Raw genomic sequence first — 24,192 nt, forward strand, 5'->3', positions numbered from 1 at the left:
TGAAAGTAAGAACTGCTGCGTCCAAAACCTGTATGTATTGACACATCATCAAGGCACTTCACTGACCTCGCAGCCAGCCCCTCTTATGAAAGTTATCTATATATGATGAAAGATATATATATATATATATAAAGTTATAGGGAAATATCTAAATTGTGATCCCAAAGTTGTAGATAAGCAAACACAGTAGTCTTATTTACCAGTGGAAATGAAGGAGACAGTATCAGTAATGGAAAACATTAAATGTTGTGGCAAAAGCAGAGACCACAGTAAATCAACTTGGAAAGACAGATATCAAAAATGAGAAACAGAACCTCTATATTCTGACTTGAAGGAAGGATCTAAAGGGTTGCTTGGAAAAATGTTCAACCACTAAACAAAGAATATCCAAATGTATAGACAAGAAGTTGCAGTTGGCTAAAAATTTGAGAAAAGGCAAAAGGAAGACAAAGCAAATTGATTGTAAAAGTTTCAGTTTTCAGCCGGAAAAAAGAGAATGTTGTTAGTAATACAAGAAAGCAAAATCTGTTCCACAGTGGATGACTTCTGCTTTCATCCTCAGCTTTCAAACATTTTGACCTAAAAATGCATATATAAGATGATTTTGTTTTCAACCAAATTTGGGGTCAACCATAAATGAAAAAAAAGTACTTATTTTCAGGCTGTGAATCTTAAGCATCACTTTGAATGGAATTGATAGCAGAATGGAGGAGGATAAACGGGGATCAGAGAAGGATGCTGAAGCTCAATGAAAGGTCCGTTTGTCATCACACCTTGTGATTTGTCATAGCTTCCTATGAATTTACTAAATAGGGGATTGAGCTACAGGTTTAGGGGTGTGGGTGTTAAGAGTTCCATCTTTAGCTGTACTTAACTGATAGAAGAGCTTTCAAGGGGAAGTTTTAATTTATTTACTTGTAATGGTTCCTTACTTTCTTTCTGAGTTGGATCTGGTTTACTCATTGTGGTATACAGATAAGAAATTACCAGTTTAGTCATGCTGTTGGTGGGAATGCCACGGCTTCTCGTTTCATTTGCTTCTATCACCAGGAACATGTTTGCTGCCAACGCTGTTCCTGTATTTTGTTCAAGGATGGTTCAAGATATTAAGACGATATTAACAGCCCTAGGAGCAGGAACAGAAGCCATATATCAGGTGCATGTCCCAAGCTTCATTCAGTCTGCTGCTCCCTCTTCCCAAGCCAACGGTTGTTTCTATTTCTGCAAAGCAGCAGAAATTTGGAAGGCCCCTTACTGAAACATGTTATGGAACAGCCTTTGGGCAGTAGCTGGAGAGCTCTGAGCTACTGAAAGCTAGACCTCATGTTTCATGGGGTACCACACACACGTTTTTGCATGGCTACTCTTTTTTCACAGCGTTCATTCCTGGCGTTACATGGTGTTCATGATCCAGACCGGTCTTCAGGCACGCAGGTGTGAATCACTAGAATGAGCCTGGGTGTGTTACAGCTAGGAGGACTTTCCCCTTGTCCAAATCTTCTGAACCTGCATGGTCCAAAACCAGCCAAGCGGAGAAAGTGGAAGACCCTACCCTTAGTCAGAGGTACTTAATTTACAGTCATGTACCTTTAAAATTAATTACCCACTTGCAGGTACAGGTCCTTCTACTCTATTGTTTACACTTACAAATTAAAAGAATGCTTTATCTAGCAAGTTTAAGCGATGCTACGGCTCTGCAAGTGGAGCGACACAATCAGAAAGAGAGAGAAGGAAATAAAACCTAACCACCAAAATGAGTCCCATCATTTCCTGGGAGAGAAGGGAGAAGGAAGGTAAGGTGTGGGTCACTCGCAGATTTAGGTTTGGAGCTCGTTGGGAGGTACTCAGCTCCAGCTAAAATGGCTGTCATTATAAAACCTTGGGTAGGTGAGATGCATAGTAGATAAAAGTGGTAACTAGTGTCTCCGTTGGAGCACTTTAACAACTCGGTTTGAATTCGTAAGCGGTCTGATTGTACATGTGCAAATGCTTCCATATAAAGGTTAGGCACCCATTGTTGTTGCAGCGTCTGTTAAAAAAGATAGCCATATCGGTTGCTAGGAGATGGCAGACTTCTCCTGGAGAAAAATCACTCCTGATAAAAAAAATGATTTTACATAAAGACCCTCTTAAATATAAATATCTTTGACAGCAGCTATTATTATTCACTGAGTTGCTTCACAATTGAATAAATGGGAGAAAAATATACTATTTGAATACCATTATAACCTAAAGTGTTAAATAGATTTTTCTCCCTTTTCTCCCCTCCCTTTTTTTGTTACTCCGAAGTGATATTTGCTTTCAGCTAAAATTGCTGCCTTCCTTTTTCTGTAGATCATTCCATGAAAGAAACATTTGGAGACCCGAGCTCAAAAATTGAACTCACTTGTCTTCCCTTCCGACGTAAAACCAGCTTCACTTAAAACGAATTGTACAGTAGCATAAACACTTTATTGGGAAGGAACTTGGATGCAAAAGATAAAAAAAAAAAACAAACCTGGAGCAAGTCTTCACAAATGGATGGCTGGGAGAAGGCAGGTGGGAGGCTATGCCACATGACGGCAACCAACCATCCAATTTCATTTCAATAATGTTTGTAATTTTCTTCCTACTGGGATGGCTGGAAGTACAGCTGCCCTGTATTTGTGTCCGTGTGCCCAGCTTTTGGTGAAAATGACCTTAACAAATAAAACATGAAACAAACGATATACTTGCTCTTTTAAACTTGTGTAGTCAATAAATGAAACAATAATCTTCCCTAATTTAGTGTGCTTAGACTTGCTATTGTGGACCTGAGAACTCCCCAGCTGCAGAACACAAAGGCACGCTGCCCACACAATATGGGGTTTCAGCAGCTGTGCCTTCCACTGACCGGAGCTGGGAAAAATGTAGCTCAAATACCGACAATAAGAGATCGATGTTGTAAATATTAGCATGAGAAAGAGCGCACCAAACTCTTGAGTGTGTCCTTTTTTTGTGTGGTCGTAATAACGTTTCTCAAGAATTTTGCATGCAGAGGGGCATGTGTGTGTGCACATGTGTATGAAGCGTCTCTGAATCAGGCGGCAGCATGTTTCCTTATACAAATATTGACAGGAATCCTTCGCTTTATTTGGAATTTTCCTAAGAAAGCTCCAACAATACGGTAATACCTCTTCACTGCTTTTCACACAGTCGTTTCAACTGTTGGCACCAGGAAATCCTTATTGTTTTAATCAATAACACTTGGAGTGATGACATGTTTCTTTTTTACTTTTAGTGACAGACACGGTGCATTTCCTCGCACAAAGTTCTCATGAGAGACTTTCACGCTGTGCTCAGTATATCCAACAGCAAATACGGATCTGCCAGAGGGCTGGAAGAAGGGGTCACTATTTTTTCCTCTCCCGTTTTTCATCCTGATACTTCATGCTTCATTGCCGTACTTTCAAATTCACAAATGACCCCAAGAAAAGCAACGGGACTACTGTCAATGGTTATAATGAAACATCTGAGGAATATCTGGAAGATCAGGAGTTGTTCATTTAGTGAAGCTTTGAATTTAACCTTGATGCTGCCTTCCTCTTCCGTCTCCTTTCTACTGCTTACACTTGAACAAAAACCATACAGGAATGCTTTAAATGCATTCTTTAATGCTTTACATTAATTACAGACTTGATTAAAGTTATTAAGGTAATTTGAATGTAATATGTGTATACCCAACTAATATACTATGATGAATGTTATTACAGCATCGTACTTCGTTCTGCCACTGGGTATAGCGTATAGCACAGACAGAAATGAGAGGTAAGAAATGTCTTCTCTTAAGGCGTGTGGAGAACAGTGTCTGTCACCGTGCTGGTGACAGCACGAAACGCTCAGTTTCCACCGCTTAAAGAACTGGCAGGACCTTCACTCGCTGTTCCCACAGACCCCAGGCAATGAAGGAATTCGCCACCCGCAGCACTCATGTCAATGTTTGGGACAAACAGAGAAAACGTCCTTGTTTGCATAGTGCTACAAATGTTCATTGCCCAGCACAATGAACCACTGTGCAAAACAAACATTTCTGACTTCAAACTTTTACAACTTAACACATGCCCTTTAAAGAGCTTAATTGCAGCAGCTGCACATCCACTGATCTGCTGAAGCTTATGTGTTTTGACATCCTCTCCCTTCTTTTTTTTTTTCTGCCTTGATCAAGTAAATTTGTAGCTTCCAAGCTTCATTCAGTTAAGTATTGCAAAGCAAACAGAATATTGCGCTGAGGGTTTGGGTTTTTTGGGTTTTTTTCCCTTCATTTCTCCTCTTTCCATGATTAAGACTTCCTGTTTACCTCTCAAAGACCTTGGCATCATCCTTCAGTCCCAAACTTCCTCTTTCTGCGCCATCCTGTACCACTCCAGACAGCAAAAACTTTGACATCAGCTTTAATGAAGGCGGGATTAAAGTCCAAATTTTATTTGTTTCACCATGCTCAAGCCTATGAGATGTTAAATGCATTTTCCTCTCATTGATGCTTGAGTGTAAGCGACTGCATCATGCTCCACATTTGCAGTTAAGGCACAAAAAGCCCTTGAACCATCTCAACCTCTTTTGCTGGTGCAAAACTAATGCTGGTAACTGAAGGAAATAGCAGTAAACTACATTTTAGTTTCTGAAAAGATGCAGGTATGACATGGGGCACACAAATGGTTGGATTGCCATATTTTCAAACTCTGAACTCATTTATCTGTTTCGAACACAACCAGTCTTAAGAGAAGAACTCAAACAGCCAGTTCAAGGAGGAAAAAATCACTATTGACACTTAGACCTTGCAATAGTATAACAAAGCAGTGTAATTTTTCCATTCTACTAAGTTATAAATCAGTCACTAGGCAAATGCCGGAAAACAGTTATTTTTTAGAACACTCCTAATTAACCGTCTTATCTGGGGCAAATGCAGGGCTTTTTTCCCTAACACAATTTTTAAGAGCAAATACTCCTATTTGGAAAGAGTAGAGATTGTGGTAATTTTCCTGGAAATTCTTCCAAAGAGAGAACTATGTGAGTGGTAAGTTATTAATGCTATGTTGCAAGATTTATAAGGACCTTCTTTAAAAAGTTTATAAACTGAAAAAAAGAATTAAAGCATGGATAGCACTTTGTATATTTGAGAGACTTAAATTCAACAGTAGAAAGCATACAATAAACATAAAGGGGGAAAAAGCAATACATCCAGAAAAATACCTATAGCCCTAAAGATTACCTTCACCTTTTTTTTTTTAATGCACATAAATTAATTGCTGCTTCATATACAGAAGCAACTTTGGACAATGGGACTGTGATTGTAAAATGCTCTTGAAAGAGAACTGGGTGCAACTTGTCTATGTTAAGCTTGAACAACTTTTTTCTGAAATTCCTTTAAGAAATAAAGAAAAGAAGAAACAATTCTAGACATGCAGGAAATACCTGGTTTTGTGTTGCAGTCAATCATGAAAATTAAGAAATACATTTTGAACTGTCTTGAACTACAGCCCATTTTACTATGATAGACACTTGGCTCTTATGTCACCGGTGTTTAATGCCAATTCTCTGACTAATAAATGCACCTAGCTGGGTAGGACACAGCTGGGTGCACAGCTGAGTACAGCACAAAACTTTCAAAGTGTTAGGGACTGTAAAATTACCTTTGACTACAGTGGAATAGGACATACTTCACTTAAATAACTAACTCACACACAACACTTCTGACATTTATCTCATCCATCTCTATCTAACTAGTTGAATTTGATCCAGACAACTTTTAAAAATTGCAATAAAAATAAATAAATCCCCTGATTTCCCCATTTTACTAGCAATAAATAGAGAAAAGTCTGAATTTAAATGCTAACTTTGACCCCTGCTCCTGGCACAAAGTTAATGTGGAAAAAAAAAAGAGAGAGAGAGAGAATCCAGTATGTCTTTTATCAAAAGTCAATTCAAAGCTCAATATAAAGTTCAAAGCTTTTGCCGCACACATTATCATTAAGATGAAATATTTAGTGGCTCTGTATTCCGGTCACCTTTTGACAATAACGTACAGCATCTCAGAGGAAGAGGGTGCTAGAGAATTCAGTCAATTTTTAAAGAATATCTCATTTTTCAGGAAGAAGGGTTGAAAACTGTTAATTTGTATTAGCACGCCATCAACTAAATTGCACCTTCCATTTTAAAGTCCTGAACAAATTCTATAATCGTTAAAAATTTTAGCTGCTTTGAATCTCTTACAGTAGCTTTATAAAACTTTGAAACATTGCTATTTAATAGCCATCTCCATCTCTTGCCCCAGTGAATGAGTATAAGTCTTTGTCCTGGGGACAACAGGAAGTCACATTTTTTGACTTCATGTAACGTTCTTCAGAGACAAGCTTGTCACAAATTATAGCCACTAATAATATTTCAGGCTTCCCTATGTGATAGTTGCAAGGTGAACGCAAGGTTGGAGTAAAATTAAAGTAGAACTGCTCTTACACATTTTTCAGATTAAAACCTCACTAATATTTAATATTTGAATTTAAGCAAATGTTTAAAAAGTAAAAGCTCTTGTGATTATTAAATGAGCATTAAAGAAAAAATGGAAATTGGATTGCTTAACATCCCATTGCATTCACATGGATACACATACAGGAGATGTCACGTTTTGGAAAGCATTTGCCAAGAAAAAAGTTTTTAAATGCTTATTTTTGTTCGCAACTCTGCTCACGGAGTTAATTCACACCACACACAAGGCAGGAAAAGAAGTACTTCTCTGTGGGGTTTCAGAACAGCGCTCTGAGGAAAAAACACTCTGAGACCTCCAGTATCATCATCATCATCCATTGTGTTACACTTCCATGAGACTTCACCAACCAAAGGGCACTAGGCTGATCTGGTGCCCAGGGGTAAGATCTTTGGGAACGCTGCCACGTTTCAGGTCCGCTGTTATCAGCCATGCTTACAAAGAGCGTCTTCTCCGTGAGCGGTCCCACTCCAACCAGCAGGCTCAATGGTGAGAGCCCACCGCAACCGGAGCGGGCGACGGTCCAGTCGTGCCACGGCAGGAGACAGTGGGGGAACCTTTGCCACCAAGAGGTACGGCCCAGGTCTCCCTGGCCATGGAGGAGACAACGTCGGACACCTTTGCCAGATCTTCTGATGAGCGTTAAGGGCTCCGGCTGAGCACGGCTCTGTCATCTCATTTGTCCCCTTCATCTTTCTTTTCTGTGATGCCACAGAGAACAAAACAGCAGCTCTTTTGGCCTGCCTGAATGGAAAGTTCTGGGTAACACTTACACATGCCACGCTTGAGAAGGCAACATAAATCTTAAGAAAAGAGCATTTCTATAAATGTTTCTACCTGAGTATATGCAGAACAAAACATTAACTGAAAAGGATGGGAATGAAGCTGAAGTAAACTTACAAAACCAGCTGCACTAACAATGGAAAACTTCTTTTTTCTTTTAATTTCCTCTCCTCTGGCAATAACGTTCCAGAGAAACCAGCTTCACAGAAAATGAGCAAGCGAACAAGTGCCTAGTGACTAGACGTACACTGGAAATAAGAACTGCCCAGATGAGATCTAATGCCATTTTGAGGCTGACTTCACAGAGGAAATGAACCCTTTGTTTAATATTTGACTATGTTTCCCCATCTTCCGTGATATTTTTTAATCTGAGACAGTAAAATCCAGATTGTTGTGACAATTGTGAGAACAAATTTGTCAGTATTTCTAAATCGCTTGGAAGAAAAAGTGCTATTGCTGATAATTATGAAATCAGATGAAATCAGCAAAACACGTTGCATGGGAAAGCAGTTGTTTCCTCTTCCTTTACATCTCAAAGTTGGAAACACAGAACTGCAGTAATCTATTGGTGATGCAGGCTCTAACACTCCAGTCAAGTCTGTTGGACTCCACACTCCTAGTGGAGTATTCACATAATTTTGCCTTTCCAGTTTTGTAGGAATGTGAAGACAACTGACTCATTTACACAAAATGTCAGCATCCGAAAACGTTAATAAGTTTCCCTTTTGCTCACAACCACCTGAACTGCGCAAGAAATAACTCTATGCTCTGGTCTTGAAAAAAATACATCGGATGACTCCTGGCTTCTTAAATGTATAATTCACACCTCAGTTAACCCATATTCCCTTGAAAATACTGGCATTTGATTGTGTGGAATTGAGGGTAAGAACTATTGGGGAAGGAAAGCCTCAGGGATCAGCTTCCCCTGGAGCCAGCCAGCCCCACCTGCACACACACACACACATACACACATACACCCCATGCTTCTCACAGCAGAGTTGTGTTTTGTTTGCATTTTATTTTATTTTGGTTTGTTTTTACAATTAAACTGAGATTTGCATGCACAAAATTACAATAGTTCTTTCTTAGTTGCATGATGAATAAGGGCCACTGTTTGTATGTTTGGTCTTGAGTGACAAAACATTGGTAGTAAAATATTTAAGAATAAACACTGGAAAGAAGGGGTAAGGTTTTGGTTTTAAACATCTGTTTTAAAGTGATATGAGGGAGTGAAATTAAATTTAATAATCTCTCTTCCTTCCTCTGCTTTTGAAATTGTAAGGCATTGTGGTAGGACATGTGTTTCAGATCTAGTGTGGTATTTTCAGATGTAGACAATTCATTATCCGTGGTTCTCCTTTTCTGCATAAACCATGATTTTTCTAAGTACAAAATTGTCTGCTAAATTGTCCCCAGGTTACACAACACAAAACAGCATTTGTGTATAATAAGGCATTACCTCCACCTGCTATAGACAGTGTTTATTCTGCACATTTTGTTTTCTCTGTTGGATTGCGGCCAGTGAACTCAATAGTTTGTTGGAAAGCAAAGGATCTTACATGTCAAATTGTCCAATTTATTTTACATGAGTTTAATCAACTGTCAGCCCTTTTTCAAGGGAGTAGAAGAGAGGTTCTTGCATGCTTTTTAATGGATATTTATCCAGTGAAAAATTCATTTTTAATATCTTTGTCATATCCTAACTCACGTATGTGTGTGCTTAAACCAGGCCACAGGGTGTGAGCCGATTTAGACACCCAGCTCCGGGACTTCTGCACCCACATTAATCATGCACTTAATGCTCATCAGTTGTGCCAACCACCTGCTCATTCTGATTTACACAATGTTTTCTGGACAGCTTTGATTATACCTGTGCCCATCTTTATGCCTATAGCTGTACGCCTCAGGGCATCACCCCTTCTTGGACCAGTACACCAGCCTAATCAGAAGGGGAACTTTACCACACAGAAGCTAAATCTTTTGACTGACTGTCCATTTAAATCACTCAGTTGAGTACAAAGCAGCAAGTGACATAACATTTTTTCTCTCTGTGCAGGACAGAACTGTGCTTAATTAGGCATTTAAGAGAGACTTAACTTCTACAGTTCTCACCACACATGTTATTTTCAAGCAGCTCAGTGATCTGAAACACCAATTAGTTTCAATTCACACCTATTATCCTCCTTTAGTTCACTGCTAATTCAAAGTCCAAATTCCCCTCTTTGTCAAAAAGTGGGATTTTTCTCTTTTTGTGTTTCCTCTGAAGTTCTGAAAACTGTAGTGCCAAAATGCCATTACTTAAAACTTCATACCTTTTAGGCCTTATACCATTGGCCGGGTTTCCTATTTTCATGTTTTTATGCCCAGCATGTTCTCTTGCTTTCCCTCCATTAATGAACATACTGTTTCAAATCCCTCGAAACATATTCTCTCTCCAACATCCTTCTTCCTAAGCCAGTTACACAGTTTTACAGGACACCACAGTGATACCACCAAAGGGGACTAAGATGACTGCAGTCTCATAAAACAGTGCAAATAAACATACAATAGAAATTAAAGCAGAAAGGTGGAAACATCAGATCTTCCCCTCTCTCACACATCACAAGCCATTCTGCAGTAACACCAGTAAAACACTCAATGCTTAAAATGAAAAAAACAGAGGCCTTCAAAACCTACATTAGTTAAGGATGCCTACCAAAAAAAAAAAAAAAAATCTACATTATTTATCGTTAATTTTTAGATCATTCATATTCACCAGTCAATGGTGCAAAGGGTGAGGAATATTCTTAGCCAGGTTTTTACCATATATGCTTACCAGCTCATAAAATCAGTGATATCTACAGCTCTGTGGACATAGCTTATGGTAGTCCCTTAATTGTTCCAAATATTACTATTACTTAATATCTGACAGTAATGGGGGGTGAATAACTTATTCCTTAAATATGCCTTTTGTCTGAATGTCTTTTCTGCAACTTAAATCAGGTCACATGTAGAAGAAGAATCAGAAAAAACCAATCAAGTATCAACATAAGCACTTTAAAAATGCAATTGTTACTACTACATACCATTATTTTTTCCTTTTGAAAACTAATGTTCATAAATTCTGATGACTGATTATCTTAATTGCCCTTATTAACTTTGTTCAGCTGTTCCTTAGTTTGTGAATGCTTATTTTGAATTTTGTGAGAAATATAAGAGGTGGGATGGCATTTCAAATCTCCTGCTGATGAGTTGACAGTACAGAATTACCCATCACTACCAAATAACTTTCCCTCCACATACAGTACAAAGTTATTTACCTGGTACCTGCTGATGTTCTTTCATACACACTGCCTATACAAATTAGAATGTTGCATATACTGCTTCCAGCTACTGCAAAACAAAAAAAATCAGTTAAACATTAATCTTTTCAGTTAAGCTGCCATTTTTGCTCAAAATCTGTTGGAGTGCTTTCTCAGTCCAGCCCACCATCAAATCTCTACACATTTCACGTCCATCTGACAAGTTTTACATGTGATTCTCTTTATTATGGTGACAGACTGCATAAAAATTTGTGTTTGTATTTTAAAAAAACACAGGGTTTTGTCCAAAAAGTGGAGAGACAGTTCGACACTTGATGATGGGATTTTCAGAAAAACATGACGTGAATCTGTTGGTTTGGCTGGAAATCTGGAACTACCTCTGATATGAACTATGGGCATGTCTTATTTTGGCACAAATGTAAACCTCAGTTTATACGTATGCATGCTGTATGCTACTGCCAAACAAAATATCTCCAAGCTCCGTCTTATAAGTCTCCTGCACACTTGAAGTCAAATGTCCATATGAAAATCACCCAAAGTGAAAATGGAGTTTTCCCTCATATCAGCAAGCTGAGAGCTCTAGCGTATGTACAAGGGTCAAAATGTGCAGGTAACTGTGTCAGAGACACAAATAACCCCAATGCCAGGTGAAATCTAAAAGCCAGTCTAGAATCCATCCAAGATGGACTATCCACTTGAGACAAGTTTTATTTAGATTTATAAAACTACCTTCTCATACTCATTTTCCAAATTGGAAAGGCTAGACAGTGCGGAGTAACAGCAAAGTCCCCCAAAACTGTTAAACAAAACCATCCTTCTCTATAGGTGAATTTGCACAGACCCTCCACAGCATTTGAAGACGTCAAAACAAAGCAAGGATAAATCTTACCCACAAACACAATTAATAAACCTCCTATTTGTATAAGGGCAGTGAACAAGGATTAACAAAAACCAAGCAAAGCACACCTATAAGTCATAACCACGTCCCTAAACCAACGAGGAACAGAACTGCACTTGGTTTGCCAAGGGTTAATTCTGGATATCTCAACAGCACATTTTCTAGAGATTTTTGTTCCAGATTGCAGTTAAATCTGGCCTATCACCAGGGATTCAGCCTCTCAAAATTGAGGATGTTCAACCTCTATACAGTCACAAATGCTTGGCTTTTCATCTACAGTTCCTAACTAATATAGAAACATCTTTCATATGTTTAGTTTTTACACAGATTTCAGTACTCCTCAAACTTATTTTAAACCATTTCATAGCTATCCTTCCTGCCTGTTAAACACATCAAGTGCTTCAGTGCCAGCTGGTGTCAGAAAAGAAAGTCTAAAAACAAAAACCATACTGCTGGCTGTCTTCTATCCTTGCTGGCACCCACTGCTTGAAGACAGATTAAAACACTACTTGTAGCTCTTCCAGCTTTCCTCAGACACCAGAACTTTATAGTGGGAGAGGCAATTAACAATACCGCTCTTCGGCAAGGGGAATTTTCTGAGTTCCTTTCCTCAGTTCTGTTATGACCTTCGAATCCGATTCCCTTTTGTTTGCAGAACAGCTTTCTATGTAGCGAATTTTATTTTATTTTTTTTTTAAAAAGGCAACTGGCAGGGAAATGCAAGGTGGCTCCAGTGGACTTTATTTTTTTTTATTCTATTCTGGTATGACCAGCCAACAGACGCAAAAAAAAAAAAAAAAGAAAAGCTCCTTTATATTGTGTGCATTCAAAACTTTCATCAGATTTATGCATTCAATCCAGTACTGTCTTCACCTTCCCTTCCAGCTCCCCCAGACTCTTTGTTCCCTCACAAAGAGCTGGCTCCAACCACCTTACTTCCCTCCATGGTCACCACAAGCGTTGGAAGAGATGCTAAAATTCACCACCACATCAGATGAGACAGAGGCATACAACTTGATGTGTACAAGATTATTATGATATTGTGAGGAAAGAGGGATTACAGAAATATTTTCAAACTAACATGACTGAATTAAGCCCTGCTTAGGCATTTAGCAAAAAAGATAACTAGGAGATGTCTCATTCACTCCATACATTGAACTTGTTTCTTTTGTTGAAACCATAATTTTTTACAGTCACTGTGACAATTTTCCTATAGGCAGGAGGTCTTGTACATAAAAACATTTTGAAAACACTCAGGTTTGCAGTTCCATTGGCTTTAATTAGATCCATTTTGTAGAGCACCTTTCAATGAAAACTATGCATTTTAAAATTAAATCCTATAGGACTGGGCTGTTAAGCAGTAGCTGTATGAAGATTTTAATAAAGTAATTATTTACTAGTTTCAGTTGTTATTTTCATAATACAATTTCATTATTAAAAACAAACTATAAAACAGATGAGAAATGGATACCAGCTCTTCCACCATTAGAAAATTTTAAATATCTGCAATGTTAATCTGATTACAGAACAAGGTCTGACTCAGTCAATGTTAACCAAATTTGTGGAAAAGTGTCAACAGATTAGAAATTAAAGTATGTGAGTCTCCTAATTTTACCTTCTAGTAGTAAAATTGAAACATCTGCATCTAATATAGTAATTCTTTTTAATAAAAGTAATGTGCACTTTTCTTCCAATAAAATGTTTACTATCAGTTTTACAATATTTTCATCACTATTGCTGCTACTTTTAAGCAATACCTTACATTTTTCACCAAATGCTCTACAAATAAGTGTATAAATAACATTGATAAAAATAGTTGCAGCTGAATAAAAACATCGGTTCATGTAACTGGCATTCATGACTACTACTTTTATGAGACACAGAAGCATTTCTTACTTATAAATAAATGTTTTAAATGAAAAATTCAACCCAAAGCATTATTAAAACTTTAAATCCAATGTCTTTGGTTATTATTCATTGTTGGAACAAAAAGAAACAATAGTAAAAACTTCCATTGGCTATGCCCATTCTGGCAGACACTTTACGAACCAAACTAATAACTACTTTGCAAGCAATAAATTTTGAACTTATATAATACTAGCCATTTTGGCATTGCTCTAGTCGCCCTGGTAGAACTGCAGATGCTTCCCATCTCAAAATTTCTGGACAGAGCTGAATACTTCTACACTTTATGGCTCAGTTCCATCTAAAGACAGATAACTCTAAATAAACTATCCAAATTAGCAGAGTTAGTATAACTGTGTTATGGAGATACTCCAGCCAGACTAACTTATCTTTCAGAGAAACCAGTTCCAGTATTTCTGGAGGCCAATTTACTGCGCTTTGTAGACAAAACCAAGAGTGAGGTCCAAGTGAGGATGCAGGCATCTAAAGCAAAATACAGGCCAATGGAAAGGCCTAGGTACAAAATAGCAATTTCCTATCAAGCTGCCACCCAACCGTCAGGACAGTTAAACTTACGTGAGCAAGAAAGATCACTCTCAAACTTCTCAGCCTATTTTGCAGCAAAAATCCTGAATTTCAGAGTATCAGAAAGGGAGCCAAGGAGGATGAACCTATCTCCTGGAAGTGAAAGCAGCTGGGTGGGACAGGGGAGTTCTGCTGCTCAGCCGCCACTTCGGGGAGTCTTCAAGGAATCCTACAGCACTGGCTACGACATAAAAAGTCATAAAAAAACGTATAAACTTAAGAAATTATGGTGTAAATTCTTTTCTGCTGTTTCCAGTAGTCATGCATGGACATCTCTTAGCGGTGGCTTCTGAACTCTTGATCCCAAGTTGATGGAGGTGCCTACCTACAGCCCAGAAACAGGCAACGGAGGAGAAAGCTTTTTAAATACATCGCTGTACTCACTGTTTTCTAATTCATAGCTCTGGAAGCCCTCTGGAAAGCCCTGCAGACTCTCAGAGGCTATGTCTAAACAACTAAATCAAGAAGAATTCCCAAGCTCCAAAGTCCACTTACGTTCTCCAAGGTGGCCTTTCACGTAGATGGTGATTCTCTCTCTTCCCTCCTGCTCCCATTTCTGAGTTACCAGTGATGGAACCCTTACTGCATAAGCACAGTTATCTTCCTAAGGCACTTGGACCTCCTTGCACGTGGTATAGGAACACTAGGTGTCCAATTCTGGCCCACCACAGATCTGGGCACCCAAAATGGAAGAGTTTTGGTGCCTAATTTATATATGCCTCAGTACTGAATCTAGACCTGCAAGTGGTTATGTTGCATACATAGTTATATATAGTTGCGGCCAACTTCACAATCTTGCTGCATCTAAAAGAAACACTATAAATGTGCCACATTCTGTAAAAATCAGCCTGAATGCCAATCTCAATCTGGTCATGTAAGCAAAGATTAGAGTGCCTATTTCCGAGCCAGATAAAATAAAGCAAAGGGGCGCTCCACAATTACAGAGTAAGATAAATAAAAATATACCAAATATAAACCAGAAGTTTAAATTCAAATTGTTCTAAGTTCCAAAAATCATTATTAGGAAGTCTAAAAATTAAAAAAAAAAATATTTCAAACTGTAACTCAGGTCAAGAATGCTGAAGTAAGTACACCTCGATGAAAGTGGCACTGTCAAACTTTTAGCACCATGGTCTTTCATAAAGCCTGTCTCAAAGTACATAAAGCAAAGAAATTCCAAATCAGGAACAATGCATTTCTCCCCCCCCCCCCCCCCCCCCCTTTCAAGTAACGCTTTCAACACTTAGAAAACAAAAACACATCTTATTGCTATAGCTGCTCATAGTTACTCATATTTGCTGTTGCTAAAAATATCCAGCTTTGACAGAATAACTTGGACAGAATGTCAGATGATGCTGTATTTTGAACTAATCTTAAGGAAAATAAAGATATTTCATCCCAAAATATTCAAGCAATTTATAAATATGATGCATAGGCAATTCATTATGACCCTGATATTCCTGGCTACACCAATAAAAATAGTAATTCAAGACTTCAAACCCTTTTGAGACTAGCCCAAAAACTCTTATGATTGAAAGAGATGTTCAAGCCCAAAAGTGTTAATCTGCAATAGGATTTTATAGATTTGATACAAAATCCAAACATGAACCCAAATACAAGTTGATGCTTAGCAAAATCACTTTTTAAACATAAGTGTTTGTAATAGATGCAAAATGCCTGACGCTTTCTCACTGCAGTCACTTAGAATTATTAACTTGTTATTTTTGGTTTGGAAATTGCTATATTTTGTGAGAATTAAGAAAATGTCTTTCTTCTATATCATTTAATATTCTTGCATTGGTTTTAAGTGTTAATATTCCCCTTTTGCAGAAGATTTTAAGTAAGGTTCTAGAAAAATATATTTAATTTTATGATCAACTGTAAAGTTCCAGCTTCTCAGAGACTGTTCATTATAGATGATACATAAAAATAACATAACCCAGCCAGAAACAAAACAAAGTCACTCAACTTCTGTGAACCCGCCTAATGACACGGGTCTAGGATGTTTTTGTCCCTGTTTCTAGGCACTACATGGTGCCAATGAGAATACAGTTTATGCCAATCTTTATCTGGCCATAGCAAAGAAACAGCCAAAGATATATAGCCAGAACTGTTTACAAGATAAACAAAAAGTTTACTGCTTCCCACATACTAGGGAAACAGTTGGATTACACATCAGCATCTGGTTGCTCCAGACAATACTACCAGGAAGTTAATGAAATTGGAACAAGGAAATTACTATGACTCGGCACTCCATAAAAAAGTGTAATTTATCATCAGTAAAAAAACAATGGGAGCTTTGCTGATAAATTAACAAAAGAAAATATAAAGGCTGTATTGCTGTAAAACAATAAATCAGGTTTTTTTCTGGATCAATTAGTTCTGTTCCAAAAGCTGATGTCACCTAAAATTAGAAAAGGGTAACCTCATTCTGATGAGAAACGGTGATCTTCTTGGATTACAAGTAAGATGTGAGGCAAGATGTTTATCTGAAGTTTCAAGGTACTCATGTTCAAATTAAAACTCTATTATTTTTTTTTCTAAAGGGGTTTGATTCCACCAAGACTAGGAAACCAGAATACTACTTTCAGCATTGAGAAGGTCTCCTCCTCTCATAAAAGGCTAAGTAAGTGTTTCTGTTAAAAGACTCATTTCTCAGGAGTCAAACTTGAGCTGTCAGTTTGGTGACCAGCCAGGTGAAATATTCTGAAAGTCTGGAATTTGGTTGCCTGAAACGTCTCGACCGGGCAGCCTTCAGTCAGTCCACATTGTCTGTGGAGTGTTACAAGATGTCTCGTATGAAAGTTTCTAAGAAACACTTTCCTTCAAAGCCAGAAAATTTCTGTTTCGGGAATGTACTCTTCATTCTCTTTGACCATTTCCACGGTAGATTTATTCCTGAGAAGGGTCTCAGTTATGGCACTACAATGGAATAGACTATTTCCACTTCAGGCTCTTGGAGTGTCTTCAGACCACCACGGGCAGAGCGTACCTAGGTCGGTACACCCTGCGGGACTGTGTTTATCCGCTGCTCCTCACCCAGCAAGATTTTCCGAGGCTGGTCCCATCCCCATGCCATCATCTGTGTGCCAGCAACCTGGCGTGCCCATGACCTACACAAAATTTCCCTGTCTGACTCATATCAGGAACTGCCAGCACTTCTCGACAAAAGAAGGAAACTTCAGCCATGGTCTGGGCTCCTTATTCATAAGGCATATTTGTTCACGTGCCAACACAGGAGAGGGCAGCAAGAAGACATGTTTACAGTCTTCTGCAAGACTCAGTCTTCTCCCACTTGCAAATTCAGCTTGCCTGAAGACTGCTCGAAAAGGATAGTCCTACATGGTGTGTCTTCTCTAATAATTTCTCACGCACATGTCTAGAGACACAGATGCCCCATACCTAGCGGGACCTTCCAGTGGTTCAGTACAAATAGATCACAGCAGCATGCAGAAACGCAGCTCTTTACTCTGGAGGGAATAAGGCATAGGACTGTATGTATATCTGTTGGGGACAGAAGATTGAGTTAATGATGAAGAATCCTAGTTCTCTGGGAGTGTCTATTAGAAAATGAATATAAAATTAAATATGTTATTCCCTTCAAAATAATATTAATAAAAAAATCCTATTGCGTTTGGGTTTTTTTCTGGAGCAAATACATTGCTCTCCTTATTCTTGTCACCGTTGAAGAACAGGCGTTCACTGCCACCCCCCAAACTACATCCTCAATATCCTTAGTCACCTTGAAATCATTCAGTAGCAGTAGACGGGACGGTCTCTTCCTCCAAGCAACCTCTACTCTAAAATTAGGCCCACCTAGAGTCAGGCCTAAGTTGCTTTCCACTACATCAGATTCCAGGAAAGACAGGCAACATTGCAAAAAGCCTCTTCCCTAAAGACCCTCCAGAGATGCTCCCTAAATGAATAGTGTAGCACCTACAGTCCTTGGCTCCAAGCAGCACAGAACTGCACTGAAGACACACACACCAGGTGTCCCTTGGGGCTGACCTTCAAATCAAGATGAATGAGGCCTCTTTTTCTATCATCCAACTGCCCAAAGTAAGTGATTTCGCTCCACGAGGGAAATTCCCGTTGGAAAAATAGCACTCTCAAAGCAAGGATCACACAGCCCAGTGTTTGGCCTCTACTTACATCCAGCATGTGTTCCCCAAAATTGAGCTCAGGGGCTCTTGGGGAGAAGTTGGACTGTGGGGAAGCTTGCTTCCGAGATGGTGTACGGTTTGTCTGCAGAGCTCTTTTCTCAGACAGTTGTCAATACAGAAAGTAAGCTGTCATCAGATCCCTTGGCAAGCCAATGCATTTTACTAATCTGGCAGCAAAATACAGCAGAAGAAAACCTGACTAGCTTCCTGCCAGACTAGTAAGACGAATTGCCTTACTGCAAAAGCTGACACAAGGGAAGGGCTGGAACCATATGGCTAGAAATCGGTGCAGGGGTACAAAAGAATAAGGAGAAAGGATTGGAACTTCAGTTTTCTCGGCAACAATTACACTGGACACTTACTCACACCCTGGGTGCTCACCCGGTTCACAGAGCAAGACTGTAAGCACTTTGGAGAACGTGCCGTTGATAAATGGCAAAGGGCAGGGCTTTTCGGCAGCATTTCATTGAGCCACTGAAGATCAGGGGCTCGGTCCTGGCCCTCCTGAAGTCAGTGGCACAGCTACGGTCTTCTCCATCTGGTTAGGCTTACTATCCGCCTATCTCATCAGAATCTCACTGCAGTGTTTCAAAAACAATAGCCACTCAGAGGAGTACTCATATATTAGATTAAAAATATACAACTGCAGATAAAGGAAAAAAACGCACCACAGTAGGGTAGAAGTGCCTCTAGCATTTAAAGCTACAGTTCTCTGGAAATATATTGTCTCATTATCAAAAATGCTGCTTACTGGTAAACTTTTACCAACATTTTGTCGCTCCATAAAGTTAGTACCCTGTGACTGTTCCCACTGAAACTGCAAGAATTTCCACTGTATAAAAGGCATGTATAAGTCATTACATGATTTAAGCCAGAGATACGAAGCTCTCTAGCCTCGAAAAGACAAACAGTAGCATTGTAACAACCCAGGAACCGCACTAAAAATTAAACAATGCCTTTGGACATTAAAGATAAGACATAGAATAGGCTAACAAACTACACAGCTGATGAAAACAGTAGTGAATTGAAGACTTGAACAAAAAGCATGAAAAGGAAGAACATCTGCAAAACTGAACTACTGAAGGAAACAGAGGACAAATATCCCTGTTTCTTTAGCTGCAGTCTATATCCCCACAACAGTTAAGTTAAAATTGAATGCATCTAGGAGGTAGTACAGCCCAGCAGGAAAGTGTACAGAAGCCAAGGATAATCATACGTAATTTTATCACCCCATAGACAAAACACTAATGCTATAGCTATATGGAAGAGAGCAGAACAGTCAGGGTTTTTTTATCCCAAGTAGATAAAAAAATCTGTGAAATATAGGAATCATAATCTTCCAGAGAGAAATATAAAGTATCCTTATTATTGAGAATGCTTTGCTGACAACTCAGTCATTACACATATGCTCACACATGTTAAAGCTAGGAAGGACCACAGCATTTATTTAGACTGATTTCATGCATAAATTATTACAAAGTTTCTTAACAGTTATCTTTTCAGCAAATTCCTAACTTCTACTTCAACTGTAAGGGATCTTCCAGAAAGACATCCATCATACTGTAAACACTTCAAGGGATGGAGGTATAGTGCTAAATAAGGGAGAGCTAGGAAGGGAGCCCAGCCATTAGACCTGATCATCTGTGTTGTTTAACTGTAATTTCAGTCCCCGGCTCTGTTTTGGGCTGCTCCAACTGGGCATCTCCAGTACTGTACCCCCAAACCATACATAGTGCCATTCAGAGGATAGCTTACTCCAGTGACAACTCACAAAAGTGAAATAGAGACAAAAAATTTGAGAAAGTATGTCAGAATTTAAGTAAATTCTTTTTGCCATCAAAAAGAAAGAAAAATTAATATGGCAAACATTATTTCAAAATGGCAGTTTTAATACAGTAGCTTTTAGTCCTAGCCAAATTTGAAGAACCAGACTCAAAATGACATGAGGAGGTAAAACTTCTGATTTGAAGACAATTTGACAATGGGCAGTTAAGTACTGAAGGTAGGTAGGAAGTTAGTAGGTACTGAAGAGTCTCAAAAGAGAGTGCTGCTGAATGTTGTGTACTACATAAAACCATCTTAAATCCCGATTAAAGCCACAGGATACATTCTCCCTATTAAAGCAAAAGAAAATGCACTAAAATTAAAAGAATAACCAAGCCTCATAATGATACCATTAAGACCCTTTTGTGAGACACTTAAAAAGGACATGATATAGAGAAACGTTGGGTTGTGACCAAATAGTTCATTATTAATGGATAGGGAGAGCCCAAAATAAAAGAGAGATTGAAATAAATAGGCCAATTAAAATAAAGCAGACCTTCTCCTGTACTGCTAGGTAAGGAAGACTCCACAGTCTATATTTATCCAGACGATGTTAAAGTAACACGAAACCTAATGAAGGACGCTGCAAGTCCAACACCTCAATCTTGCATATTGTACACTCTGAAGCCTAAGATATGGGTTGACTTCGATTCGCAAGTTAGTTCATCTGGCTAACGCAGGATTAATAAAGGGCACTGTTTGCTGATCACCATAATGAAATTGCTCCACGCAGAATGCTCAGCCAAGGTAATTAATGAACTTAAGAGAATTTCTGGACCATGAATGCCAGCGAGACATTTGACTCATGAGCATTTTTCTTCTGCAAAGGTTTTAGAGGAATGCAGATTTAGATGGATCTACATACTGTATAGAAGACCAGTGCACCCATGTGGATAATTAATCTGTAATTAGATCAATAAGGCTAAACAGACGGATAAACCAGGAATGTTGTTATGTGTCCTGCATTACTTAACCAAGCTATTGCATTCTTATCTTTATTAAATTAAGAGATTACTGCTGTAGAAGGCATACAGATATCGGAACAGGGAAAAAAGATCATTTTCTCTGCTGATGATGTCAGAGTCTTTGTTAAGGATTTATAAAAGGTCTGGCTATGTTTATGAAGGCTTAAGGAACAGTTTGGGATTGTGGTAGTACAACGTGAAGTATGCCAAATCTGAAGTAACAAAAAAGGACCTCAAGCAGCAGCCTCATTTGTCCAGTGTTATTCGAGTGGAATGAAATAAAAATCAAACCAAAAAACTACTTAGGGATTTGTCATTCTCATTCTATTAATTCTGAACCTCTGACCAACAAAATATATTGTGATTTGAAAAAGATATACTCAGTCTCATATAATAATGCAATCTGGTATAGGTGAACACATCTATATGTGAGGGTGAAAAAAAAATTTCTTACATGTATTCAGCAAATTCTACTCAGACTCTTGGTGTGCATATCTGTACAAGCATAGGCTTTACAAGTGCTTCAGAAGATACATAGCTATAAAATACTTTATTTTAGGAAAAGGGTCCAAAAAAATGCATCATCGGCTAATCCAATTCAAATGGAGAAAAGAGAAAAAAGCATAATGGATTTAGAGTCCTAATCAGTATTTTACAGCTCACTATCCTTAGCGCTCTGTGTATAACCTGCAGATGTTCTTGTGAAACCTCGGTAACATTCTAATATATCTATCTTGCAGACTAAAACTCTTTCCACAATCAACTACCATTGCCTAAACTCTGCAGTTAACTGGGAAGCATTTTCCCTCGATGGGAAAAGGCAATTAATTGAGAAGTTTCCCTCCAAAGTTAGGACCTCAGAGGCACAGTAGTTTCCACTGTTTCCTTGTACGGAATGGAAAATGACCTGGCAACACTGCTCCCCGAGAAAACAAGACTGTAGCTAAAATTTGGAAGAACAAAATGTCACAACCATATAATTCTTCTGTGTCATCATCACACTAAAAGATTTTATTCCTAATGCTGCCTACAAGAACAGTGTGAGAAGTGGTATCTCTGAATTCCAGCATATATTCCATTGATGAGAACTGCATCTCCTGGGCATATGTAACAACAACCTGCTTTTGTACAAAAGGCACAGAAGACTATAAGGACTCACAAATTATATATGATTGCATATCTAAATGTAAATGAATTACATAATTACTTCTATGTTTTTAGGAAGATAGACTTCATCTTCAGAACTTAATGTGTTTGTTAATGTAACAAACCTCAAAGTCCTCCGCAATAAGTGCTTTTATGAACAGCAAGGAAGAAATATGAGATACTTCAAATGACAGCCTGAATGCTGCTTTAGTACCAGGGATAATTTAGTGGTATCCCTCAGCTTCAGTTGCTGTTTAGGTCAGCTAAAGTTGTGAATCCTTAAAAAGAGAACTGTGATCAAATGAAATATAATTCTCTAATAAAACCTAAGTTGTTGCAAAGCTATATTTTATATACTAATTCAACCCAGCAGTTAAAACGCAGCTCCCTGAACAATAAAACCACTTATGCTGAGCACAGTCCTTCCAGCTTCTAAGCCGCTCCTTCCCCCAACTGTCTTCTATGTATCTAGGCAAATACAAAAGAGACCAATCAAACAAGATTTTTGTTTACCTTTCACTAAGAGACAGAAAGTGGTGAGCCTGCATATGTTCCTTTGTCCATGGAGAACATACACTAGATTTTGTTTGATACACATTTTAAAAGTTCCTTTTAAGTTTTCACTTCTTAGAGAATGGTTGTGTTGCTATAGCTTTTGGCCCCTTGCTAACAGCAGCTTTCCCCCCCCCCCCTCACGAGAATCTGAAGCTTTTGATCTCTTTTATCTTCTGCTTGCTCATGGCCTAAGAATTGCATCTGTGGCAAAGCTTGTCCTCTTAAGAGTCCATTGACTTATTGCTAGAAAACAAGGAAATAGCTTTCTTTTCACTCTGAGTCCCTGTTGAGATAATACATTCTGAAGGGACACAGCCTGTGTGGAGTAATCAGAGCTATTGTTCATCACCGTTTGAAACGCACAGTGAAAATATACTACTGGGAAAAAAAAAATCAAAAAGATCTTCTACCTAAGAGAAATATACAGACAGCAACCCAAAGTAGGCTTTTCTTAAATATTATGCATCAGGTAGCACCAGGCTATGCTACAACTTGGACAATAGCGCATACTGGACATAAAGAAACAGAGCATAAAAAGCAAATAAATACATACATTTTATTTAATTTCTGCGCTGCAGGAAAGGCAACGCATTAGTAACACTCATGTTTCTGTTTCAGAATGGTGCAGCACAGCCCACCAGACTATCCCATGGTAAAACTAGACCCTGATTTCAGACTGATTTTCTGCGCACTGGTGACTCTCCCACAGCATCCTTACTAAAAAAAAAAAAAAAAAAAAAAAAAAAAGCAGTGAAGCCGTGCTGGCCTCCACTGTACTACTATCCCCAGAGCAGCTTCCAAACCACCTTGGCCAGAGGATCGACATTTCCCAGTTTCAGCTGGAAAAGGAGTTCTTCACTTCCATCTCACACCGCTGCACACTGCCAACCCAGCAGCTAGACAGCAATTGCAGTACTCCGAATGGTTGAGACCAAACATCCTCCCAGAAAAAGACAGTTGTAAAGGGGCTCTAAGTGACCCACTGGCTCCCGAGCAGGTCCTTCACTGCACGAGAAGATCCGTGGTGGTGCGGAATGCTTCAGACACTGCCAGTCTGTTGTGCTGCAACAGTGCAGGGACTGCGGTCACGCAGCTCCTTATTCTGCAGCTTTCTCCTAAGGAACAGGCTTGTCCAGAACAATTTCATTATTTCCACTCTTATTGAGTGGAAAGGTGGGTTGAAAGCATATTTATGTAGCTCCTCAGTTGCGATGCACACTCCTCGCAACTGAAAATTTGTTTCTTTTTAAAATTCTTTGAGAATAATTACACTCTACAAAAGTAGGATATCTTTATTTTAAAAGCTCTTTTTTTTCTTCCTTTTCACTTGTTTACAACGCTGTAGAGACTCTGTACAAATGAAAAGAAATTACAAACACCTAACGGGAAGAAATTATTTACACTTAGTAGCCAAATTCTTAATTAACTCCATTACCATGTAAAGCAGGCCATGCACTCACATCTTAAAGCTAACAAATAAGAGTGGAAATTGTGTGTGTTCATATTTAACATCCCCCTCTTTATTTGTTTTCTGCAAACAGATGAAGGAAAACAATGTCATTTTCAT

Source organism: Accipiter gentilis, chromosome 13 (genome assembly GCF_929443795.1).
Source record: "Accipiter gentilis chromosome 13, bAccGen1.1, whole genome shotgun sequence".
Taxonomy (NCBI): domain Eukaryota; kingdom Metazoa; phylum Chordata; class Aves; order Accipitriformes; family Accipitridae; genus Astur; species Astur gentilis.